The 14,350-nt window shown below is 47.3% G+C and overlaps 1 protein-coding gene across 1 annotated transcript in view; it reads left to right on the forward strand.

Annotated features, from left to right (window-relative positions):
• TRERF1 (transcriptional regulating factor 1) overlaps positions 1-14,350 on the forward strand; it is a 209,501-nt gene that overhangs the window by 135,662 nt on the left and 59,489 nt on the right. The window contains 1 exon segment of the mRNA XM_049653258.1: positions 4,367-4,481. The gene's annotated coding sequence lies outside the window, so the exon portion shown is untranslated.

The raw sequence follows: 14,350 nt of genomic DNA on the forward strand, positions 1-14,350 counted from the left end.
GGAAAGAGATCGTAAGATTCCTGTCCCCCCCGTAAGGTGGCGTGGCAACGGAGTAAAGAGGAAGGGCTTCCGGGCTTCGTGTTCTGGCTCTGCCACTCAAGTTTTGTGGTCTTGGGCAAGTCAGCAGGCCTCAGTTTCCTACTTGTTCAATGGTCGTCCCCACAGTGACTCTGCAGGATGGTTGTAAATATCAGAGGTGATCGCTGGGAAGTCCCAGGACCATGCCTAGGCTTGTTGGGTCTTCAGGATCTGGTCGCTGTCCCATCCCCTCAGCCATCTGGGACTCAGATGTTTGTCTGAAGGAACTCTAGCTGTTAGTGGTGGGAGCCCAGAGCTCCTGGCTGGAGCTACCCATAAATCCTTGGAGGGGCATCTGGATTCCTCCGGTGCAGTTGAGCGTGGGGCAGATGAGGTGGGGCTCAGTGAGGGTTAACCCTGGTGTGGAGTGGGGACTCTCAGCAAGGTGGCCGGGGACCATCGAGGGCACACACCAAGAAACAGTCATCAGGGCAACTGGCCACTGCTGGGTGACCCCTGAGCCCTTGCAGAGCTGTCCTACAGCCCCAGTAGTGGCTGGGACTCCTGTTCATGGTCCCATTGAGGGAGGGGCATGGCGGTCTCTGCTCCCCGCTCACTGGCGTGTAGTGATGCTATACCACCCCTTATGCAGGGCCTGTTGGGAGCCAGGCAGTGTGCTGGCTGATTTTGCCAATCTCCTTGAGACCCCTGCAAGGAGGCACTGCTAATCCCATTGTAATAGAAGAATAAGGCCAGGGGCGCCTGGGTGGCTCGCTCAGTTAGGTGTCCAACTTCAGCTCAGGTCATGATCTCACGGTTTGTGGGTTCAAGCCCCGGGTCGGTCTCTGTGCTGACAGCTCGGAGCCCGGAGCCTGCTTTGGAGTCTGTGTCTCCCTCTGCTCCTCCCCCACTCATGCTCTGTCTCTCTCTCTCTCTCTCAAAAATAAATAAACATTAAAAAAAATTTTTTTTTAAATAGAAGAATAAGGCCAAGTGGCCAGTGAGGGTACAGGGTCAGATTTGAACCCAAAGCCCCAAAGCTCCTGTTCCATGCATGAAATTGTATAAACTTCCTTAAAGTACCACCCCCCAGGATGTTTCTCTAGCAATAATCTTAATAATGGAATGCTTGTTCACATCCCAGAATGCACACACTGTCTGTCTTCTCAGCGTTCACCAACTAATTTTTACTACTGGCCAAATTGAATTTAGCCAAGTCACCCACTGCTGAAAAGAAAATAGGTAATAATGCCAACAACCTGGTCGGAAATTGGAGGTAGAGAGCAAGGTGGCCCCTATTTTGGATGCCTCATGCCGGTGTAGGAGGAGAGAGAATTGCACCTTATGTGTATCTCTGTGCACCCTTATTACACACACATGTAATATTACACTCCTGGCTTGCCATATGTAACTTCTTGGGTACTTTTTTTAAAAATATATTTATTTATTTATTTATTTTATTAAAAAAATTTTTTTAATATTTATTTATTTTTGAGAGAGGGAGAGAGAGAGAGACAGAGTACGAGCCAGGGAGGGGCAGAGAGAGCCAGAGGCACAGAATCTGAAGCAGGCTCTAGGCTCTGAGCTGTCAGCACAGAACCCGACGCGGGGTTCGCGCTCACGAACGTTGAGATCATGACCTGAGCCGAAGTCGGACGCTTAACCGACTGAGCCACCCAGGCGCCCCTTATTTTTTTTTATTTCTGAGAGAGGGAGTGCATGCAAGCAGAGGAGGGGCAGAGGGAGAGGAAGAGAGAGAGAATCCCAAGCAGGCTCCACGCTGTCAGCACAGAGCCCGACGTGGGGCTTGAACTCAACAAACCGTGAGATCACGATTTGAGCCAAAATCAGGAGTCGGACGCTTAACTAAACTGAGCTACCTAGGCTCTCCTTCTCGGGCACTTTTGAAAAACCTGCACATCTTGAATGCTTCCCTTGACTACCACAGTGATTGAAGGATGATGTGAGGCCAAGAACTGATGTGATTTACAAGCCTCCTTTCATAGCTAGAACATGCCACATGCTCCTTCCCACCATAGGACCTTTGCCCAGCCTGTTCATTGTGTCGGCAGCACCTTTTCTCTCTCTCTTTTCCCTCCTGCCCTCCCTATTTTGCTTCACTAATGTATTCTTAGGGCTCAGATTAAAGACTGATACCAGTGACCCTTTTCCATGCTAGGTCTATCCCCTGTCACATGTTCGTATAGCAGAGGCCATACTTCTTTAGAGCATATCACGATTACAGTTATTTCTAATTTGCTGATGTTTGTTTTTCCCGCTAGACTTTAAGCTCCACGAAGGCAAGGACCACGTTGGTCTCAACTGTTCTCTGCCTAGTGCCTTGCACTTGGCCTGGTACATACTAGTCATCAGTCACCATTGGATAGATGAATGAACGGTTGGAGAGATGGGTTGAGCTGGTTAACCTCACTTCCTCTCCCTTAGCTCCAGCCAATATGCTCTTCTTAACAGGGTAGGGAGGTTGTAATTACCTGCTTCTGTGTCTGTCTTGGGTCTCTCTGTAGGAGAACCCATCTTGAGACGTGGGAGGCTAGCCCAGCGCCTGACATAGAGTAGATGACCAATAACATTTGACTCTCTGGTTGTCTAAGCTTAGCTCTTGCCCATGAGACAGCCGGCTGCAGGGACTCAGGCTGCATCAGGGAAGTTAGCCATGGAAAGTCTTGGAAGTCCGTCCCTGCTTCCCACCCCACGCCGCGGGTTAGCTTCTGGCTAATGTCTACCTCTCCGGTTGCCAGCTACTATATTGACTTATTTGTGCATAAACAGTTATTCCCATAACCTTCCCAGCATACAGAGATGATGATATACAATCTTTATAACATCACAGACATCGCTTCAAAAGCATTCTGTTGCTATAGGACTGTTTATGATGTGCTTATCGCTAGAATTTCATGAGTGACAAACTCCCAAATTGCATATGATTGAGCATTTGAAGCAGGGAGTGAGGCTATATGGGTTGTTTGCATTAAAAAAAAAAAAAAGACTTTGAGAAGGGAAGTTTTTCTTCTATAGACTTGTCTTCTAAAGTTTAAAATAAGAACTACTTAAAAGCTGAGAGTTTAGAAGAACGAACATTTTCTCTTAAACATTCAAATGGGTGAAAATGACTTGTAATCTCTCCCTCAAGTATTAAGGCAATAGGCATTTAAAGGCTTTTTTTGGAGCTGGCTGTCACAGACAAAGGATTTCTCAATTTAAAAAAAAATCATTTTTATGGCATTAAATAATAGGAATGAACACCAGCAGCCCTCTTGACATTTCGGAACTGATTTATTTTCCGAAATGTCCCAGTCCGTTTTAATAGATGACACTTTGTCCTTCCTATTCAGGGCCGTGGCTTCGGCTGGGGTGGCCACAGTTAGGGTTGAGAAGTTGAGGCTAGAGCCCTTGCAGGGCACACAACTTTTGACCAGGTTCCATGAGCCTCGTGCTCTGTAACCTGAGCCCAGCGAGTTCCACCGCCTCTATCTCCTACGCTTTCCCAAAGTCCCTGCTGTGGCCCTCCTTCCCGGAGAGAGGCTCTCTGATCTGATGAATTTGACATCCGCTGTACTGTGAGCCGTTCCGTCTGAACCCAGAGATCAGCCAGACGTCTTGGGAAAGCCCGACTCTGTGTTACTAACTTCTGCTGTAGCTAGCGATGCTGTTCGGCTGTGGTCTGTGGAATGATGGCTAGCTGCAAATCGCTTACCGGGCTGCAAGACAAGTACAGAAAGGGCAAGTAAGCACTTGGAAACCTCTGTACCGACTGGACGGGGTAATCGGTCGAATCGAATAGCTTGAGAGGTGGTGCTCTGGAGGGGCAGTTTTTTGTTTCATTTTCCTACCAGTTCATTTTTATTACCTTTGATAAAAGTGTTTTTTCATTGGCGGTGGGTTGGAAATTAAAACAAAAACAGGGACACCTCGCCCTTCCTGACAAGCGTTTTGGGAAGTCTCGTGCGGAGTACGCTCGAGCTGCCTCTGCTCCCCTGTGGGACAGGTAGGCTGTTGAATGAATTTGGGGAAATCACAGCACTTACCAAATTATATTGTAATGAAATGTGCACCCCCCCCCCACCTCTCTCTCTTGCTAAACCGTTTTTTGAGAACAGTGAATACATCTAATTCATCTTTGTCGCCTTGTTCCTCATACCCCCGCATGGCACATATGGGGCACGGGAAATGTTTGTCTCATCCATGCCCGCTCCCCGAGGACATGAGAGTGAGTGAAGCCAGCTTCAGGAACTCCCTGGGCTTTTGGTTGGTATCCCCTGCAGGCTGGTGATGGAGAGCTAGGAGTGAACGATGAAGGAGTGATCTTTCCTGCTCTTTTCCCCCACAGAACCAGGCCTCCTCTTCCCACCTGCCCAGCAGCATGAGAGCAGCATGACTGGCCGGCCACAGGAGAAGCCCCCAGAGCCAAGCCCCCAACTCAACCATCTGCTGCGGAGGTCAAGGTGAGCTTGCTTCCCTTCTCCTGGAAGGTTCAGGCATTGTTATTCTAACTCATTCTCTATGCTCTTGTGATCTCGCACCTTGTGCTGGGAGAATGGGGTTTACTGGCACATGGGTAGGCTTAGAAAGTGCATGTCAGCCTGGCAGGGCAAAGCATGCCCATTGCAGGTAATAGACAGGACATTGGTGGAACAGAAACGACGCTGAATTGAGTATTTAGGGCCTTAAGCTCTCATTAGTCCTCTACGACCTCCTGACTCTGGGACCTTTGGCAGATCTCTTAGGACTTGTAGAGCCAGGGAAATTTGGGTGAAGGAATCTCTGGAAGAATGGCATTGGAAGGACCGTCACTCCATGGTCTGGGACTCCCAAGACATCCCAGACAGACTCCTGTCCCACATAGGGTCGTAAGGGGTCTTAGAAGATCACCCAGGCCAATTCCTAACCAGTGTTGAGCAGTGAATTATTGGAAAACTCTTCCTGGTTTGGGACAAATTCTTCTCTGTAATTCCTGTCTGCCCTTCTCTGCTCTTCCATTTGGAACCACAAAGACTGGGCTTCCAGAAACTCTTCCATGTGACCCTCTTCACATTTGAAGATGGCTGTCATGACTTTGCTTTCCTTGCTTGTATCCATTCCCCCTAGAGACTGGCACCACTCACCTTGTCCTCTTGTCCCTCTCCATGTTGGAAAGGGCTCCCGTGTTGGCCCTGCCACTCGCCAGCCTGTGCTGTACTCAACGGGGAAGCCTCCGTTCATCATTCTTTCTTCACTCCATTTAAAGAGCCTCCTCTGGGGGAAGGGAAGCAAAAATAATATGAAAATGGGGAGAGGGACAAAACAGAAGAGATCCTTAAATACAGAGAACAAACTGAGGGCTGCTGGAAGGGCTGTGTGTGGGGGGATGAGCTAAATTGGCAAGGGGCATTAAGGAAGACACTTGTTGGGATGAGCACTGGGTGTTACACATAGGGGATGAGTCACTGGAATCTACTCCTGAAATCATTGTAACACTATATGCTAACTAACTTGGATGTAAATTTTAAAAATAAATAAAATAAAAATTAAAAAAAAAAAGAGCCTCCTTTGGGACAGTCACTGTGCTAGACGTGAAGTACATCAAGACAGAATAGGTTTGGATCCTTGGAGAGAGTTTGAAATAAGCATTGAACCCCTTCTGTGTGCTCCTTTTTTATAGATTATCTCTTTTCAACTTTTTTCTCAAATGTTCCATGAGTGCTTGAAAAACCTGTGTATTCTATAATTAGTGGATATAGTTTTCTGTATATGATCATCAAAATAAATTGGTCTGTTATACTTTTCAGATCATCTATAATACGCCCTATTTTTGTCCAGTGACTCTATCGATTATCGATATTATCTTAAAAATCTCCCATTGGATTTGTCAGTTTCTCCTTGTAGTGCTGAAATTTTTGTTTTACATGTTTTAAGGCAGTGCTGTTTAGAATCAGTGTGTGTTATTGGTGAATTCAGATACGTTTGTACCACCTTTATATACTTGCAACTTTTTCTGCTCTTCTAGATTGAGGTGTTTTTCTCCCTCATTCCATTTTCCATCGTCTTATTTGGAAGTTGTACACTCTGATCTTTCAGTATTTACTCCAGCTGTTATAACTGGCATACTTACCGAAGGCTAAAATTAATCCGGGTCTTAATCTTCCTCCCCAACAATGCAAGAACCAGACAGTAGTTCAATTCTAGTTCAATGCCTCTCCCAATTTATATACAATTATTTTATTATTTTTTAACATTTTATATAGTTTTGAGAGACAGAGCGAGACAGAGCATGAGACAGAGCACGAGTCGGGGAGGGGCAGAGAGAGGCAGAAACACAGAATCCAAAGCAGGCCCCAGAGGCTCTGAGTTGTCAGCACAGAGCCTGACACAGGCCTCGAACTCACGGACCGTGAGATCATGACCTGAGCCGAAGTCCGACGCTTAACTGACTGAGCCACCCAGGCTCCCCTACAATTATTTAAAAAAAAATTTTTTTTTAATGGTTATTTATTTTGGGGAGAGAGAGAGACAGAGTGTGAGCAGGGAGGGGCAGACAGAGGGAGACACAGAATCTGAAGCAGGCTCCAGGCGCTGAGCTGTCAGTGCAGAGCCCGAAGCACGGCTCGAACCCATGAACTGAAAAATCATGATCCGAGCCGAAGTTGGGTACTCAACCAACTAAGCCACCCAGGTGCCCCTATACAATTATTATGCTGTGTTTTCATCCTGTCCTGGTTTTTTCCCCTACCAGTCAGACATCATTGTTTTATATAGTAAGTGTTGATACGGATGTACCTACATACTTATCATTATCTCTTCTTACCCTTATTTCATGAATCTGAGGTCATTTTCCTTCTGCATGAAATAAATACTTCAGCATCAGCCTTTAGTGAGAGCCTGTTGGTTGTAAATTCTCAAAGATTTTTTTCCAGTTTGCTTTGATTTTAGGGCTTTTGTTGGCTTGAAAATAAATGTCTTTATTTTGCTCTCCATTTTGAGAGGTAGCTTTACTGAATATATTCTCTTAGGTCATTGAGGCCGTTATTTCATTGCTTCTGGCCTTGAGATTGCTGTTGAGAAAGTCGGCCTTCAGTGTAATTGCTGTTCCTTTACAAGTGACCTGGCATTTCTTTCTGGCTGGGTTAAAAACAACGGTTTTTGTCTGTCTGTTTGGTTTTGGTTTTAATAGTCCTGGAAATTTCTCACCTTTCATTTATTTGAATATTGCCTCTTTTCTGTTCCCTCTGATACCTTCTTCTGACTCCTATTAGACTTATGTTAGGCCTTCTCACTCTGTTCTCTGTATCTTTTTTTTTTTTTTTTTAACATTTATTTATTTTTGAGAGAGAGAGCGTGAGTGGGGAGGGGCAGAGAGAGAGGGAGACCCGGAATCTGAAGCAGGCTCTGTGCTGACAGCTCAGAGGCAGACATCGGACTCACAAACCGTGAGATCATGACCTGAGCCAAAGTTGGATGCCCAACTGACTTGAGCCACCCAGGCGCCCCTGCTCTCTGTATCTCTTAACCTCTCTTTTTCTCTGGGCTGAACTCAATAATTACTTCAAATCTGCCTTCCATCCAACTCCTGTATTCTGTGATTCAAATGCTGTTTAATCCACCCACTGATTGCATCCAGTTTCTTTTTGATACTTTCATTTATCGTTTCTAGAAGTTCTGGCTCATTTTACTTCAGATCTGCTTGGTGATTTTTTTCCTAGTCTCCTATTTCCTGCTCTGTTTGCAAACTTCTTTTTTTATTTCTTTAATATATTCAGGTAACTATTTGGACATCGTAACATTTCGTGTCTGGTAATTCCGGACTCTGAAATGCTTGCAGATCTAGTTCTGCTGATTAGTACTCATGGTGCCTTGTTTCCTGTGCACTGCTCGTTATCCTTGCAACTTGAAGAATTACTTGAGGTATTCGTTGATGTTGACTTTTCCAGAGAGAATTTGTATTAATTTCTGCTAATTGCTTTCAGGGCACTAACATCCAGAAATCACTTTAAATTGATTTTCTGCCGAAGACTTCTCTAGCTACATAAGAAGCATCAATTCAAACTCCAAACCTGTGTGAGGTCCAGCTTGTGGTTACAGATTTCCAGGAGAGATCTGTCTCCCATTCTACCAGCCCAAGGTCAGGTTTCCTTGCAGTCCCCTTCTGTGTTGTGCATTTATTTCTTATTCTCTGAGGGTGGGGCCTTCCACCCCAACTTTATGGAGGAACTAGGTTTTTTTCTTCTGGCCCCTGAGCCCTGTGCAGCTCTCCTGGCAAGCATAGAATCTCTAGGGTTCGACAGGAACCCTCAGGGCAAAAGTCAGCTTTGCTGCTAGCCCACTTCTGAGGGTTGCTGCTTTGGGTTTGTTTTTGGTCTTTGAAGAATCCTTCCATTAGCACAGCTCGGTGATGTGTATACATTTCTTCTGTTTTACATTTTATCCAGCATGTCAGTTGTTTCGACAGGGAAGGTCAAGAGGGCATCTGGACCGCCATATTGCCAGAAAGTATATCTTCTTTCTTCTCCACCATAGCTCTGAGGGGCAGCAGCTACTAGTCCTTGTTCACAGAAGAGTGAACCAAGGCTCAGAGAGGGCACGTAACTGGCTGCAGTCACAGGGCTAACAGGTGATGCATTGTGAGGTATGTCCTCTCCTGTCCCCCTTTCCCACTTTCCCTCTCCCCAAGGTAACTGTTGACCATTTTTGGTGGATGAACTTTATGCTCACAAGGGATAAGGAGTCCCTACCAGAATGCTTTAAATAGCTGAACAGCTTTGGGAAATTTGTTTACAAATCTATTGTTTATCTTCCTTGAGAGAGGAAATGGCTTCTGCATATTTTGTGGCCTATTTCTCCAGCAGTCACCAGCAACTTTCCCGCTTCACTCCCACTCCTCAAAGGCCTCCTGGCTCCAGTGCCAGACACATGTGCGTCTCCTCCAAATCTCAGCTTCCTCTCCTCTGCATGCCACTCTCTCCTTCCCAGTCTCCTCCCTCCTCTTCCCCTGCCCCCACCCTTTCTGCTGTCGGCTTTTCCGTCTCTTGGTATGTGCCGTTCGTTTGTTGGAGGAGAGGCCACAGAGCACAGTGGGTAGGCTTTTTGAGCTTTGGGGGTAGGGAGAAAGAGCTGAGTTTGAACCTCACTCTGCCACTTACTAGCTCGGGGTCTCTGAGCTTCAGTTTCTTCATCTGTAACAGGGGGACAATAGACCGACCTATTTAAGGACTAAGTAAGACTGTGCACGTTGAGCTGGTGACAGGAACTTGAAGCATCTCAGCACTGAGTCTGTGGTAGTCGATGTTATTATGACTGAGACAGACCCCTTCAAGGCCCGAGCTTTCGTTCAGTGGTACTTTTAAGTTGACAAAAGCTGGTTTACGAAACATGATGAAAATGGAGGCAGAAATCTAGGGGCAGTGTGGGATTCCCAGCTTCACCATTATGTTCTTCAAACTGGGGTATTTTTTAAAGAAAGTTTGAGGGAAAACAGAGCCTACACTGGTCTGGCCAGTATTTGCAGAGGATATAAACCAAGGGTTCTGGAAGTGAGATACTCAAGAATCTCGGTCCTTCCTCCAAGATGTGCCCTCTGTCATGGAACCGTGAGGAGGCTGGGGCCTCATGACACTTTTCCCTTGTGGACTGGGGACTTTTCCTTTGTGGACCCCCCAGATCAACGGATGGCACAACCAATCCACTGGACACATGTCCAGCGAGGGTGAGAGAGAGGTGGCCCTCACTGTCCATTTTACTTTCATCCTTATAGCCGGCGTGACGCTTTATTTCACACACGCCCTTCTATTAAGTGGCTTTATATCACTCTCAGATTTATATCGCTTCCTGATTTGAGATCTGTCAGGCAATGACTTTATTCAGCGTCTGCTATTCATAGTGACCGTAGGCTTTATACAGTAGGCAAGTGGCATAAAAAAAAAAATGCATAGAGTTGGTGGGACCCTAAAACTACTCTAAAAAATAGAGTCTATTAATTTGAAAAGACTTTATGACCAAAAACAGACATAACGGATAAACCATCTTCATGAGATTAAGTGTTGGGTATACAGAATGGGTTGCCGTAGGGGGACAGCACTGTATCCTGTTGAGTGGCCAAGGAAGGCTGGAGCAGGCAGACTGGAGCTGGCCCGATGGGGCAGGTAGAGTGAGGCAGCTGGGTGTAGAAAAGGTGTGAACCAACGTGAACAGAGATGGGTGTTCTCATGAGCCAGTGAGACTCAGTGCGGTGCTTCTGGCCGGCTCCTCTCGGAGAGCCACGTCCACTAGCATATCAAAAGCCCTGAGAAGTCCTGCAGTCAACGTTTGACTGTGTTTCACCAAGCTTCCCAAGTGTGTTTGACCAGTCGTGGCCAGTGAACATGGTGGTCTTGGGTGGATTAGCATTTGGCTTCTGTCTCACTAACAAATGCTTCAGTTGACTCTAGGTCCTCAGCTCACTGTTGTAAAACAGTGATTGGCAACTTTCTTTAAAAATGCAGTCTGTAAGTATCAGCGATTTACTTGGAGTCAACTACTTGTCTTCCTTTTCCAAGTGTTGCTCAACTATCTAGAAGGATGCAGGTTCTAGGAGCGTGAGCGCTGATGTTGCTATGGTTCTAGAGAGGGGCTTCTTTGTTCTCCACAACTCCCAAGATGATGTCCTAGATACGCTCCACCCAGCTGAGGGGCCAGGCCGAACCCCACCCCTGCCTGCAAACCTCAAAGTCTATTAACAGCTCTCTCCCCATGATGACTCATGCTTCCTGTCCCTCCTCCATTCGAGTTACTCAGAGCCGTGAGCCAAGATTGATTACTTATGCCATTCAACCGTCTTTGCCCCGGGAGAGCTCAACTGGTAGATGAAATATTCTTCATTGGGTGACAACCCAGCCCAAGTTCTGTTTGTCAGCCCCGCACAGGAAAACAAGGGGTTTATTCTAGGTGCAGTCGTGGAGGCCGTTTTCCAGAACGAAGAAGTTCAACACATTATGTCCAACACATTATGTCTGGGGCTGTCTAGGAGTTTGGGGGGAGTTTGGGGAGCCAGGATTATTATGGATACAGAGACCAGAGGAGCCCCAGGCAAAGGACTCCTATGCTGGCAGGGGCACTAAAAGCCAGTGGATAGATGATTTTTTTTTTTTAATGTTTATTTATTTCTGAGAGAGAGAGAGAGAGAGAGAGAGAGAGCAGAGGAGGGACAGAGAGAGAGAGGGAGACACAGAATCCGAAGCAGGCTCCAGGCTCCGAGCTGTTAGCACAGAGCCCGATACCAGGCTCAAACTCACAGACTGCAAGATCATGACCTGAGCTGAAGTCAGATTCTTAACCACTGAGCCACCCAGGCGCCCCCAATGGATAGAGGTCTTAAACCGAGTCTTTAAGTGTTGCTCTGGAGATTGACATTAGTTCCTTCTCACTGTTGGGTGGGCTCCCCTTTAAAAATATTTTTAAAATCTTTATTATATTAGTTATATACATTCTGGGGTTTGTTTGTTTGTTTGTTGGGTTTTGTTTTTAATTAAAACCCTGAAGCTGGAGCTTAAGTCTGCTCAGGTACCCTCCCCCACTCACTCTCTTCCCTGTTCCTAAAGATGGCAGAACTGAGCCTGAAATCAGGCTCCCATCCTGGCTCCCATCGCTCTTTCCCCACCGTAGATTAGGATGCTTACGGGTAGTGTGAGGTGGTAGAAAACCCCACTGCCTCAGTATCCTGACTCAGGATTGTTGTGTGTCCCCGGGACCAGGCAGGGGCTAGCGAGGCTCAGCCATCTGAGCCTTCGCAGGTCAGAGCCGGAGGGACCTCCTTGCAGCCCATCAGGCCCAACCTCCTTGTTCTGCGGAAGCTGAGTCTGAGATGCAGGGAGGGGAAGTCATTTGCCCAACAAGGTCACAGGGCCAGTCTCCTTTTCTGTTTGGTCTGGGTTATCTTTATATTGGGTTTGCATTTCCTGAATACGCAGCAACCGAGTGGGGGGTGGGGGTGGAGGGCAGGGGAAGTGGGCTTAAAAGAACCCCGTCTGAGAATGTTTAAATTTCCTGTGAGTGTCCCATGAAGAGGGAGATAATCTATGTGCACATAATCAAACGGAGAGGGGAGACTTGGGTTAGGTCCAGAAGACCAACAATGGGGGGGAGGGGGGGAGGCGGGAAAGAAGGCAGACAAAATAGGAGCTATTGAGAGAAGGCTGGGACACTTATCGATGGAATAGAAATAAATAGGAATTTGGGTTTTTTGCACTTTCATGATGCCTCCTTGTTAGTGTTTTTGGAGGACGTTCAAGTCACGTGGGTGCCCTAGTCTCATTTTAGTAGCAGTGGTTTTGTGGTCTCTAGGGGGCCCTTTGGCCTGGGACCAGAGGCCTCCGCTTTCGAGTCCCTCGGGTTTTCTCATACTGGCATGGGGGATCCTTTGGAAATCTCTTCCTCCACAGCTTAGCTCAGAATGGGAATGCGGCCTCCTGCGGGGCCTGCCTCACAGAAAAATAATGGATGTGAGAGTGCCCTCCACACACTGAAGCTTAGGTTGGCCTCGTTTTTCCTTCGCGAACACCTGCCTTGGCATGAGCTCTGAGAGAGTTTGGTGCTTCCGCTGGGGAAGCTTTCATTTTCCCACCGGATCAGGTGGCAGATGTGGGCCACCGAAGCCACCCCGGGCCTGCTTCCCTGGGACAGCCCCGCCACACAGTGTGTCCCAACTTCTTTAAAGGGACCGTTGTTGAGGCTGGCCCAGAGGCTGTGACTAAAAGTAAGGAAACTGCAGCTAGGGACAGAGTTACTGACGGTTTCCAGGAATCTGAGAGCTGGGGGCCCTCTTGAAACAGGAAAGGAAGTAGACTGTCTCCTTATCTGGTATCATGGCAGGAATGAAATGACTATGGGTAACAGGTACACCCTTTCTTCTTTAATGATACCCACAGATATTGTTAAGCTTTAGATGGCCACTAAATAATTACTTCTCTTTTCTTCTTGGGGTCTTGAACTGCTTGAGGGCTAGACCCCAGAGAGCAGGGCACCTCCTTCATTACCAGTAACCACATGGGAGGACTTGGACTGAGTCAGAGTCCCTCTCAGGCACCTCCTGAGTTTCACTGACCCATGGGGGGCCGGAGGCCTGTCTTGCAGGGGCGCACCTGGCCCAGAAATCTTCCCTCAACAATGAGCAAGTCACGTGAGCAATTACATTCTTCGGTTTATTTCTCTGCCTAGTGCATGACGTGCTAAAACGCAAGGTGAGGCTTAGTTTGTGGATTCGAGCCCCGCGTCGGGCTCTGTGCTGACAGCTCAGAGCCTGGAGCCTGCTTCGGATTCTGTGTCTCCCTCTCTCTCTGCCCCTGCCCCGCTCACACTCTGTCTCTCTCTCTCTCTCAAAAATAAACAAACTTTTAAAAAAAAATTTTTTAAATGCAAGGTGAGGCTTTCCATGGTGTCTCCCCATCTTCATTAGGGATGAAGGTGAATGAACCCGGATGCAGTGGGTAGTGGGGTAAATACGGTTGTTAGTCCCTGCACCAGAGGGCCCCAGACTGCGGAGGTTTTCCAGCGGACGGTTCATACAGTGTTTCTCTCTTCCTTATCGTGTCCACTTCTGGCAGCCTCTGCCCCTGAGCACCAATCTGCTAAGTGAAACAAAGGGAGGGCTCAGGGTTGCCCAGGAAACGAATAACCACACCAATTCAATCCTGACTGAGTCATTGGGCCCGATCTAAACTGTACCCAAGTCATAACAAAACAACAGGAACCCCACCCCAGGTGGTGAGCCTCCGTGAGTCCTCACTGGGTGCCATGCATGTCCCGTACGTTCTCTTGGTTTAATCTTCACCAAAAAACTGGAAGAGTAGGTATTGTTATCCCTCTTTTACAGATGTCGAAACTGAACCTGCTCCCCACCCCCCCCCCCCCCCCGCCAAAAAAAAATAAAAAATTAAAAAAGACAAGATCAACCTGCTGGGTCTGGGTTCTTACTTTGCCAATGGGAGCTTAGGATTTGAACTCTGGTCTTCTGACTGCAGAACAGCGGTCTCGGCATTTCTGTGAGGAAACTGCCTGCCATTTGTGTCTCTCCAGGGAGAAGTTCCTGAGGAGTAAAAAAAAAAATTTCCGGATAGCTGGAGCTTATCCCTTTCGGACTCGAAATAGGTTTTTTTGTTGTAAAGTGCATCAGCTTCTTTTCCAGCGCTTCCAAGCTCATGGCTATGTGCTGGAGGGTTGAAGGTTGCTAAGTGCTGGTGGCCAGATTCCCAGGGCATGTCTGTACTGTGGTAAAACTGGCTTTGACCCTCGGGAAGTCAAAGAGAAAGCTGGACGGCTCCAACTAGGGAAGTAGCTTCATGCTAATCAGATCTGTGATGGGGAACCA

This window comes from Panthera uncia, assembly GCF_023721935.1.
Source record: "Panthera uncia isolate 11264 chromosome B2 unlocalized genomic scaffold, Puncia_PCG_1.0 HiC_scaffold_24, whole genome shotgun sequence".
Lineage (NCBI taxonomy): Eukaryota > Metazoa > Chordata > Mammalia > Carnivora > Felidae > Panthera > Panthera uncia.